The following is a 12,684-nucleotide window of genomic DNA, read 5'->3' as shown; positions in this document are numbered from 1 at the left end:
ACTCCTAGGTTTATTTTGGTGGACAGGTAATTAGACATGGCAGGTTCTAATGGTTGTCTGTTCTCAACCTCGGGGTCAACTGATGCAGCAGGTGAAGTTACATTTCAGTCCAGGTCAGGTTCAGATGACTAGGATTGATGAGCTGCTGGTATACTCCATCTGCAATGACAACACGTTACTATTCAACAGGGCTACTCAACCGGGAGGAGGGCATAACATAAGCTTGCAGTACATGACTACTGAGAATAAACAGGCATATGTCTGCTTTCAAGTAACCTTAAACTTATGCCACAATATCACTGTCGTTGTATAAGAGTTATGTTTTTTTAATCTTGTCAATCTCATCATCTCCATCTCTTCTCTACTGTCTCCTGTCCTCTGTTCCACTCTGGTCTACTCTCTCCTCTTCCATGTTCCCTGTTGGCTCTCTGTACCATTCTGTCCCTCACTTTTAAGACTCTGGTCCCTTCCCTGCCTACTAACGTAATGCATAAACTAAAAACACTACGTATAACCTTTAAGAGATGGTAATAATCAGTTTCTCCTAATAAGGTTATTCAGGTTCAAATAAATACATAAGTTAATTCAACTTTAAAGACACTCATCTGAAGAAAAATCACGTTTACATTTACTTAGCATTTATTGTTGGATGAACAACTAGCTAGCATAGCAAAATAATACTATTAGTGTTAGCTAGCCAAACTTGCTTTACATAAAATGTCTGTTTCTACAGATACTATTGTGGCAGCAATATTGATAGCTACATCTAAATATACCTACATTCAACTGAGTAGTTAGCTAATTAATGCAGCCATGCAAACAAACAACTGGTAAAATGAACACAACAGAATCACTGGAGTACACACGTTTAGTACTTGCAGTTTAGTTTCCCAGACAAATTGAATAAAATGTTAGTTTACTGAGAAAAACGTCAACTAAGATTCGTTTGTTTCCTGTGTTGCTAGTACGAATCTTTAATATTTACTGGTCAATTAGCCATCTTTGTAGTAGATGTAATCAACAATGAATTTGCCAATTAATAAAACTGAACTTACCTTGTGTAGTGGACAAAATTGGAGTTGGTTTCATTGTTTTATGTGCCCAGACAGCCAAGAAAATATTATATAAAACGAATGTGCTTTTTTCCCCTCCTGCATCTCCACTTTTACTCTTCAATTTCTTCTTCATTTTTACATATTTGTCCCTCATCAGCTTCCACCTTTCCTGGCAAGTTGCTGGCTCTTCTTCCAGAACTTATCCTATACTATCAAAAGTTCCTCGATTTGAGCCATGCCTCCAGACTCCATTGTTGTTTTGTCTTTGTTGATACAGCAAGTCAAATTTTGCCGGAATTCCGTACTCTCTGTAAAACCCTCCCTCCGCCATCCATCGGCTCTGTGTTTCACGTCCGCATAGCTACAGGCTTTTAGATTTTTGAGCTGGTGCACGTAGCCTATGCGGCTCTCTGCGCTGTCCACGGATCCTACGCAGACGCGTTTGAAATGAGGCATAAATCAGCCTTTAACCGTAATCAAGACTGAAACCAAAAAGGGTTGAAATATTGCACTTTATGTGTAATGAATCTACAATATATGAAGGTGTCACTATTTGATTTGAATTACGGAATAAAATGAACTTCAAATTTTTTGAGATGCATAATTTAATTCAGACGTTAATCAGACTAGCTAAAGTCACCTGACACTATAGTCCATACTCCCCCTTTCTCTTTTGCTGCAACTGATTAAAATATTTCAACAAACACAACAAAAATCACATCGAAAACGGATCAATTTACGTCGCACTTAACGTTAGACGAACAACTAGCATGGCAAAAAAGAACTGATAGCCAGCAAAACCTGGTTGGGCTAACGTCTTTGTTTCTCAATATAACTGGAGATACAATTATGGCAGCAATATTGAACGCTACATCTAAACCAGGTGAGAATAATTTGTGTTTACCTGAAAAGTTGTCAAGTAAACAAACGTCTGGTACTTTCAACGTGCGTCCCTCTGGTGATCTCTATCTCCTTCCTTCCATAGACACACCCGGAGAACGAGTTATTTCGCGCACGGTTCTCACAGGGAAAACCAATTTCTTTCAAACGCGGTAAGTACATCTATGCGTCTCGTATAGCTCGTCTACATAGACCTCATATGTGGGCCTCCTGGTAGACGGCTTGGCTTTCATTAGCTTACTAACGTTAGCACTCAACCCCACGGAACACCTTTGGGATAAATTAGAATTGCGATTGCAAACCAGGCCTTCTCAGTCTACATCAGTGGCTGACTGCACAAATTCCCACAGAGACACTCCAACATCCTTCCCAGAGGAGTGGCGTCTGTAATAGCTGCAAACGGGTGGCCAACTCCATAATGCCCATTGTTTTGGAATTTGGAAACAAGCTCAAATTGATGTGATGGTCGAGTGTCCAAATACTTTTGACCATATGGCGTGTATTGCCATTGCTACTCAAATGTGTTATCAACTGGTGACATCTCAGGAAATTCATTAAAAAAATTGAGGGATGAACGAAAGTTTTTTAATTGCATCTAGGTTGTTTCATTTCAAATCCATTGTGGTGGTGTACAGAGCCAAAATAAATATGTGTCAGGGTCTAAATGTTTCGGAACCTAACTGTATAAATCAGTCCCAAGACTAGGAACTGACACCGACATTTTTCGAACTGTACCTGTCCCTAATTTTGTCAGATTCCTCTCTAGAATCTGTTGTCTCTCCAGGGGCAAAGAAGCCAAGTATAAGTTAGTAAATCATTATGCATGAAAAAATTGTGAATCAGTGTCACCTGTTTTAGTGCAAATGAAAGTGACAACAGGGACACTGGAGAGGCCATAGCAAGACATCCCCCAAAAAGGGAATGGATTTCGAGGCATGCCAGTCGATCTGTACGGTGCTAGGCTTTGAGTCTGTCGTTGGTGGCTGGCTTTCAGTAAATAGTTCAAACAGAGTATACAATGTGGGGAAAATGTATTTGATTCCCTGTTGATTTTGTAAGTTTTCCCAATGACAAAGAAATTATCAGTCTATCATTTTTATGGTAGGTTTATTTTAACAGTGAGAGACAGAATAACAACATAAAATATGAAATCAGTATTTGGTCCCCTCTCAATCAGATTTCTGTCTCCCAGGTTTCTTTTGTACAGGTAATGAGCTGAGATTGGAGCACACTCTTAAAGGGAGTGCTCCTAATCTCAGCTTGTTACCTGTATAAAAGACACCTGTCCATAGAAGCAATCAATCAGATTCCAAACTCTCCCCCATGGCCAAGACCAAAGGGCTGTCCAAGGATGTCAGGGACAAGATTGTACACCTACATTAGGCTGAAATGGGCTACAAGACCATCGCCAAGCAGCTTGGTGAGAAGGTGACAACAGTTTTTTCGATTATGCAATTATTCACAAATGAAAGAAACACAAAAGAACTGTCAATCTCCCTCAGTCTGGGGCTCCATGCAAGATCTCACCTCGTGGAGTTGCAATGATCATGAGAACGGTGTGGAATCTGCCTATAACTACCCAGGAGGATCTTGTCAATGATCTCAAAGCAGCTGGGACCATAGTCACCAAGAAAACAATTGGTAACACACTACACCATGAAGGACTGAAATCCTGCAGTGCCTGCAAGGTCCCCCTGCTCAAGAAAGCACATGTACAGTCCCGTCTGAAGTTTGCCAATGAACATCTGAATGGTTCAGAGGATAACTGGGTGAAAGTGTTGTGGTCAGATGAAACCAAAATTGAGCTCTTTGGCATCAACTCAACTTGCCGTGTTTGGAGGTGGAGGCCATGTACTGTCAAATCTTGGGTGAGAACCTCCTTCCCTCAGTCAGGGCATTGAAAATGGGTTGTGGATGGGTATTCCAGCATGACAATGACCCAAAACACATGGCCAATGCAACAAAAGAGTGACTCAAGAAGAAGCACATTAAGTTCCTGGAGTGGCCTAGCAAGTCTCCAGACCTTAAACTCATAGAAAATCTGTGGAGGGAGCTGAAGGTTCGAGTTGCCAAACTTATTTCACTCATTAAAATGCAAATCAATTTATAACATTTTTGACATGCTTTTTTTCTTGATTTATTTTTTGTTAGTCTGTCTCTCACTGTTCAAATAAACCTACCATTAAAATTAAAGACTGATCATTTCTTTGTCAGTGGGCAAACGTACAAAATGAGCAGGGGATCAAAATACATTTCCCTCACTGTATGTAAGACATTTCTTTACTTCTACCACTCAGAATATTGAAAACAATAAAATGCTGCAATAACCATCACCAGCCTTCATTTTTGTTGCACTGAATTACAGGGCACAATTTGTTAGCTAGCGGTTAGCTGATGTTTGCTAGCAAGCTACAGTAAGGTCAACCTGTTTTTGCAGCTGTTTGAATTTGAGTCAATGAGAGAAGCTTGCAATGCATGTAGTGTTCTTCAGGTGGCAAGGTAATGTAACAGTGTTCATGTCAACTGTCTGAAAGGCACTAAAAGTGCAGAGTTAACGTGAGATTAATCAAGTAAGATTGTTTTATGTTGGTAGCAACAGTGGCAAGCAAACCGATGGTGCAAACTAAAACAGTATCGCACAACTATTTTGGTGAAAAAAAATCAGGTAATTGTCCCCACCAAAGTTGATATCAGATTTTCTCCTGTGTCAGTGAATGCAACAGTTAAAAACTACATGGCCTTTACAGACGGTCTTAAATTATAAGGTCTGGTTGAGGGGAGTATGTGAAGGGTATTTAATACATTTTTATTTGTAGCTTGTATGGTTTCTGTAGGGTTTCTGGCTGGGAAGGGTGGCGTTTACCTGAAGTTGACAGTATGGCGTATGCTAGCTTACATTCTGTCATTCCTGCCATTTCCACAACCAGGACTGGGGCAGTTTCAGGGATATTTCTAAAGATTATACTTCACAGTAGGTTTTGATATTATTGAATGTGATACTTGTACAACACCATATACAATTCAAATGTAATGAAATTGTGTTTTTGCTTGGTGGTTTAGGAGCCATAATAGGACACTGTTTCACTGCTGTGAGGGTCCACAGCACTTCCCACTTGTACAACACTGGCCATTACCTCACAACCACTGATCCAACAGCTAAACCATGGGTTGACACTAAGCCATGACTTTTTTCACAAATAATCTGTTGGGACAGGCATTGGATTTTCATGCACACATCTGAAATATTATGTTTTACATTGTCATATAGTTGTCATAGGAAAGACATGTAGCCAAATGAAACTGTTACATTAACTTTTTGTGGCATGAACATGACAATGTTTTCTTCACGTCAATCATATTATTCCAGAATCTGAAGGGTCCACTGTGTATCAGCCAACAGTCATTTTGTTAGTGTCTGAAAGGTCTCACTGGGAAAATGATCTGAAACGGCAAAATGGATCCCTAGCATCTTAGACTGCCTGGCAAAAAAAAGAGCATGACAGTGTAGTATCTTGGCCAGACAACTCAATGGGCTAAACTAATTGAAACAGAATATGCTTTTTTCTCAATATGATGTTTTGAGAATGATGCATGATCTTTGTTGGCACATGTCTTGATCAAATAGGCAATCTATATTTAAATAGATCAGGCATGGAGAGAAATAGGGTGGGCTGCTTACCTTGTTTTTAAACAAATATTAGATTTATTACAGTCTTTGTCACTCACCATTAAAACAGGTTGTTTTAGCATGTTACAATAATTGGTATGACCATAGACATAATAAAGAGTAGACGCCGCATTGGCTGCTGGGGAGCGAGAAATACGGCCGCCATCTTTGACCGGTCATACTCCTATTTGCGTAGCAGCAGAAGCAACGATGCCAGAGTACTGTGGAGCATACACCTGCTCATATCGGCGGACCATCGAAAGCAGGGCTCGAGGGATTACTTTTCACAAGTAAGATTTAACATTACCGTATTATTGGTTGTATTTTGTGACTAGAATATTACCAGACAGTTGAGAAGGAGCAAGGTTCTTTGATATTACTGTACTGAAATCGTATCCAGCAAGCTAGGCTATGTTTACTGCACCAGCCGGTGTTCACCCAGTGAACTGAGACTTGATAAGTCATATTCTATAACACTGACTTAGATTACAACTGACTCAAGAATGCTATTGTAGAAATAAAGCAAATATTACTGGTATAACATTGGCCAGCTAATTATATATTTATATAAATAAAAGACGGTATTATCATTGTTGGGCAGTACTAGCTTTAATAAGGTGCTGAGTGCTGCAGAGAGGGTGATCCGCCAAGCTTCACCAATGCCAGCTCCTAAGGTGTCGACAATCACAGACATCGTCCGGGAGGAGATTGGAACGGAGGATGTTTTTCTGCTTGGGGAACACATTGAGGAGACTCAGTTTGGCATCGACAACCATCATTCTGACTTGTTGTCATTGGTTGTGTCTGTGTTTCTCAAAATAAGGCTGCACCACATTACCAAACTCACCTCTCTTGAACTGCAGAAAGGGAGCACGAGGAAGAACTGTCCTCTTTCAGGGGTTTTAGAGCGTGTGCATGTGTGTGGTTCCACGACAATTCAAGACTTTAATCCTAAATTCCAGCATCCCAAAACGAATTCTAAGCTTTATATCTGTACTTTAACCTTACTCATCACACATAGTATCTTTATGTCATATCTGTCATCATTCTGACAAGATTAACACTGAAACTGAAAGCAATGGCTTAAAACTGCCTGAAAACAGTGGTCTGTCACATTATATGTGAATACTGCTGTAAGTGTTGGTGGGTCTGTAAATACCTCTGTTTGTTTGTGTTTCATGAATTCTAGCCTCATGGTGTGTCTCCAGGAATCCAAATGTTGGTCTCCTTTGCCTTACACTGTGTTTGTGAGCTTGTGTATAATGAAGTTTATCTTTACATTATGTCCTTGTGTTTGTGATTGTCTTAGCCCTGATCTCTTTCCCTCTGGGTTCTGAAAAGCACTTGTAACTGTGTTTTGAAAATTGCTACATTAATTAAGTTTGCAGACTTTTCAAGGGAGTTTCAACAAAGTAAATGTGCAGTTTAAATAAAAACTGTCACTTTTCATTTCATCCTGCTATTTTAGACTGGGACCCATGTGTGTATGTTGGGATGGGGGCTGTGAAATGAGAGAGAGAGAAATATATATTTCTGACTTTACTGCCACAATTTACACATTAGGTGTTTCAATCAGAATGATAGTCAAACTGGAAATGTTCCTGTTTTTCTCCTTTTTTGGGGATTATGTTCACAGTTTTGATGAAAATATAAAACTATGAATATTAAAATACGCCGAACCATGTGTCCTGTATCATAGCTACATGTATGACCTTTGCAGCAAAAAAACCCGCGTGAAAATCAGTAAGGTATTCAGTGAGGTATGATTAATTAAATGCGCTGACAGTTCGTTTCACCTGCCAAAACAGATTACATTGAGCGGAGTGGCGGACCGGTCCAAGATGGCGGTCCCACGGCTCGTCAGCGCCAGTAGGCAGTAGCGGTCGATGCGGCGTCTACTCTTTATTATGTCTATGGGTATGACCCCCTCAGTCTGCTCTTGACATCTTCATTTGTGGGTGGAGGCTATATAACTGGAGAATTCATGTTTCTTTAAGCCGCAGGCAGTAGGCTCCTGCAAGTGTTGGCTGATGTGGCTTTATTATAACACCTACAGGAATTTAGCAGTTAGACACTAGCTAAGCACAGAGATTAAAAACATAAAATCAAGTTGGTTTGGATGTCAAGTCAAACAGCAGAAGCCTACTAAGCTTTCTGCACTGTAAGAGGACAGTTACTGTTCGCTCACACTCCATCCCTACTATCAGTAAAGGTTGTCCGTGCACTCCATCAGTCCACATGGCATTATATCCAGCTGCGGATAATGTTTAATTATACCTTTAAAATAGGGATAGAACTGAAAAGAATTATGTAGCCTGTTTTAAATGTGTTGGTGTTGAGTATGTGTTGAGTTTATACACTTAAATGCACCGGAACAATGCAAAGTTATGTCATCTTTTATTATTATATAATTGTAATACTGCTACTGAACTGTGATTATTCTACTCTTATGCCTTTTCAATGTTTTTCCAAAAGGGGCTGTGACTATGTTCATCCAGATTTAGGTCGCTTTTCAAAAAGGCTGTCTCTCTTGCTGCTGTTCCATGCTGTAATTACAAACCGTTTAAGTCATGTAAATTGTGAAATTGATAGGCAAACCAATTTTTTTATTTTGTTCTTTGTCTTTATTTTCCTTTTTCTCTGTCTTTTTTTGTGGGTTTATTTAATTGTTCTTAAAATAGGTGATAAGGCAAACAAACAAAACAATATAACCAAAACATAATACAGAGTAGATGTTTTAACCATTCAAATGCACTATGTGAAATAAGGAGAAAAGGTTGGTGGAGAGATTTGGGTCTTACACTTCACATGGAATGCCTCCATTCTCCTGGGTTTCAGCGTCAAATTGATGGCAAAGCTCTGTTTGACTAACACCTGTACAAATGTTACATCTGAATAATCCTTTACTGTTGATGTGTGTCTGTATGTGGTTCGTTGTCTAGAGGGCGCAAACAGACAGATTGACAGACCTTTTCAATTTACATTCAATTAACGGAAACAGGCAAGACCACTGACAGTGATGGAGACAGGTACAGTATATGTGTGTGGATAGGTCCTTCCTTTAAGGTTCAAGGGGGTTTGTCAATGGAAAGCTTAAAAGCAGAAAATATATGACATAAATACACAGGAATCGTAGATAGCAGTGTCATAGCATCTTTCAATGAGCAGAAAAGAAGAAATACAGCATTACATATGAAAATGATTTGTAAGGAACCCAATGATATATAAGTAACGGTATTAAAGGGAACCTGATGTTGAAAGACATAAAATACATGATAAAGTGGCAGATTAATCTTTATTTTTAAATGTAAGATGTCTTTAGCTAACATGGTCACCAAAAATTATATAGGTCTTGAATATGGCACATTTGTCAAAGAGTTCATAAAACAACAACCTCCTGGTGGAGTGAAAATACAACCCTATTGGCTGCTCCTGAGTTCTGCCCCTTGTTGCTATAAGCTAAGGGGAGGACCTCTGTAAACCAGGTGGCTTTGCCAATCATACAAACAGATGGTTGCACAACCGGAACCCCCAAATCCGTTTGCTGTAGGTACTGTACACAGGGAACAAATGGGACACATGGTCCTTAGACATGAATAACTGAGCAAAAAAGGGGAAAAGGTCAAATGAAAGGGGCCTATAGGACCTGGACATAACTTTAGGCATACATTTATCTTGGGGTACAACTTCAAATATGAAAATCCTGTGCAAACAGAAGGGATCGATGGAAAATCCATGCAGAAATGGCTTGTGTCAGGAGCAACATGGCTTGATAGGACAGTTTAATATCCACTGAGACTAAAGGCACAGAGCATCTTGTAGAACAAGGCCATCTCCCAAACAGGAGGAACACGTCTCACCAAAGGCCAAAACAATCAAGTGTCCACCAAAAGCCAAACTATCTTGGGGTGCAGGCCAAGTGTTGCTCCATCAATTTCTACAAAGGTACTTGCAGGGTATAAGCTTAAGGAGATCTGTGTCTGGGTTGAATATCCTGAAACAGTGGAAAAAGGAAACACTAAACCTGGACAACAAGAATAGCCAAACCACCCCTTATACTGCGCTGCTGCCCTGTGACAGAGTTCAACTGGGGAATCTCCCTCGGTGCTCAGAGATAGAATAGGGGGTTAGCCGGTGGCAATCTGAGTTCACCCCTGAAGAGACTGGTGAAAACGAAACTGACCAGGAGGCCATAGTAGATTGGTGTGGCCTTTAAGGAGTGATTGGTTTATTGTTCAGGCACATGCAAGTGTGTGCTTTCTCTAGTGTATCACAGTGACTGACCAAAAGGACACTACTTTCAAACATAGGCTGAAGACATTTATGTTGTCGGACTGAGCATTGATTTGAATAAAAACAAGAAAAACATCAACTTCAAGGTGTTCCAAAGGTGTTTCTTTATTCCAAACGTACAGACTCCGAAATGGGTTTTAAAACTAAACACAGTCCATGATTCAAAATGAATGTTCCAATCTGTATTTGCAGGTTTATAAGTGAAATAATGTGGGAAACAGAAAATATTTCTTTAACTTTGGCTAAACTTAAGAACTTCTTCTCCATCAGGTACTGTAAGCTGATCCTACGTGCTAACTCAGGAAAGCAGAGGGTGTAAGGTTGTGTTTATTTGTTATTTTATAAGTGTCCAGGGAAACACTATGTAATCCCCTGCGGAGGAGCTCCAGAATATGATAACACACCCACACTGCCCAGATGCTCATCCATAATTGATGAGCAAAAGAAGACCGTGTTCTTCCCGCAATCCCACAACCTGAGAACCATGCTGCATGTGGCCTTTTGATACAGGCCTAGGCCTATAGGGACAGATATAGCTAAGAAATAAGACAATTAAAATAAAGACAAATAAAAAAAATAAGGTATTTATTTTACTTGGATTATGCATAAAGCCTCTAAAGGCATAAACACAGATTTTTGCACACGTAATATTTAACTTGTCAGTTCACTTCAGGCTTTTTCAAACTCTGATGTACTTCATGAAACAAAGGGGTGAAAAAAGGGATGACTAGAATTACCTGAGAAAAAACTAATTTTAAGAACTTTGTGGGTAGCAGGACCAAATTCAAACGTCAATATAATTAACCTTCTGTCAGGCTATCTGCAGCTAGTATATCCTTCAGTAACGGCTGAAGCAACAGGAGACCATTACACTCAGTAGTACGTGCTTAAACTGTGAAATAAAGGTATATTTTAAATAAACTTACATTAGTTTGTCTTCCACATTATGGCTTTTTGTTATCTTTTGATAGAGACTTCACTACACAGTGAATTTCACAAGTCTCTGATTCTTCAACTGTGTTCCATTTTTTTTCTAGGTAAACAGTTGAAGTGATATATTGTGGCATGGCATACAGAAGCATGTTTTTTTGTAACATGTTCCCATTACCTTTGCAGACAGAGATTTCTTTATTTTTTTACAACCATTGTCATACTAAAGGTCTCTATTTTAGTGTTCATTAACATTGTAATGTTAAAATGGCAAGTCAGAAACTGAGTTGTTTTCTCACTAAGCATCTCTAGTCTACATTTGACCTGTATGTTGTAGGTCAATCTTCGGCTAAAAAGTGAATTGCTCTCCCAGTCTGGTAAATCAGACTGAAGAAGGATTTGTATAGGTTTCATGTACACAGATCAGCTTTATGACCATAACGTTATGTGATGTGTCAAGCCAAATATAATACCCAAATTAATTTAAGCGTCCTTGTGTAAAGGGGTTCAATGCTTTTGCATTCATTTAATATTGTGTTATTTGTAAAAACTTTCAATTTGACATTATATGACATGTTGAGTGCTTTCTTAGAAAAAAGGACTATAAAAGGGTTCTTTGTAAAGTGATTAGTTTATGCTAACAACCATTTTCTTCTGAAGAAGTCAGTCTTTTTTATTTGCCAAAGGCTAACATCAGTATGTATTTTGTAACGACAAATATTGAATAATATCTTTTGATCCACTAAATAATGTATATTCATTATTTTTGCCTGAACTGATTTTTTGTTTTTTAATGGAGCAAACCAAATCAAATTATTTTATATAAAAATAAGCAAAGTGTGGTATGGTGGTAGTGTGGTCTTAAAAACATTGTGTTTATGCTTGTATTAATAATACTACTGTGCTTTCTGAAATATTCCCTCCCCTTCATTTTCTGTATATTTTGTACTGTTAGTGTTATTTTATAATTCTTACTGCCTATATTTAATTCATACACATATCTTTGCATCAATCTACACAAAATATTACAGTCTTAACAGCATTTTAGAAAATGTTGCCAATTTATTGAAAATAAAAAAACTCTCAATCAATCAAATTCATTTATAAAGCCCTTTTTACAACAGCAGTTGTCACAAAGTCCTTTACAAAGACACCCGGCCTTAAACCCTAGGGAGCAAACAACAGTAGTGTCTCATCTTATAAGATATAGTAGTCAGTATTCAGACCCTTTTTTCAGTACTTGGTAGAAGCACCTTTGGCAGCAATAACAGCTTTGATAGTTCTAAGGTATGTATGTACCCACCTTGAAAAACAGGATTTAGGCTGTTTCTCCATTGTTCCTTGATTAGGGTGAAGAGTTTCACCACTTTGCCCCTGTCTGAGGTCCTGTACACTCAGCATCAGGTTTTCTTCGAGGGCCTCTCTGTGTTTTGTTCTGTTCCTCCTTCTCTCAATCCTGCTGCTGAGAATCTTTCCCATGGAATACTGCTCACATCAACAAGCTCAATTGTAAAGATGGTATTAGCTAGGTGATGAGCGGGACCTTGTTTTTGGCAGACATAGCACTTGGCATTCAGGCCAAATAGTTTGATTTTGGTCTCATCCATAGAGAATCTTTTTTCTCAAGAATCATTCAGACAGCATGTCTGATGCCTATTCCCCAGGAGTGGCTTCCATCCAGCCACTTTACCTTAAATGTCTGATTGATGGAGTGCTGCAGTCATTGTTTTCCTTCTGGCAGGTTGTCCCATCGCTAAGACAGTCTGAAGCTGTTGCCATTGGAGTATTGGTCATTTGGTGACTAAGGACCTTCTTGCTTGGTTACTTAGTTTGTACACA

This window comes from Esox lucius, chromosome 5 (genome assembly GCF_011004845.1).
Source record: "Esox lucius isolate fEsoLuc1 chromosome 5, fEsoLuc1.pri, whole genome shotgun sequence".
Lineage (NCBI taxonomy): Eukaryota > Metazoa > Chordata > Actinopteri > Esociformes > Esocidae > Esox > Esox lucius.
The sequence above is the reverse complement of the archived record's forward strand: the minus strand, read 5'-3'. Positions refer to the sequence as shown.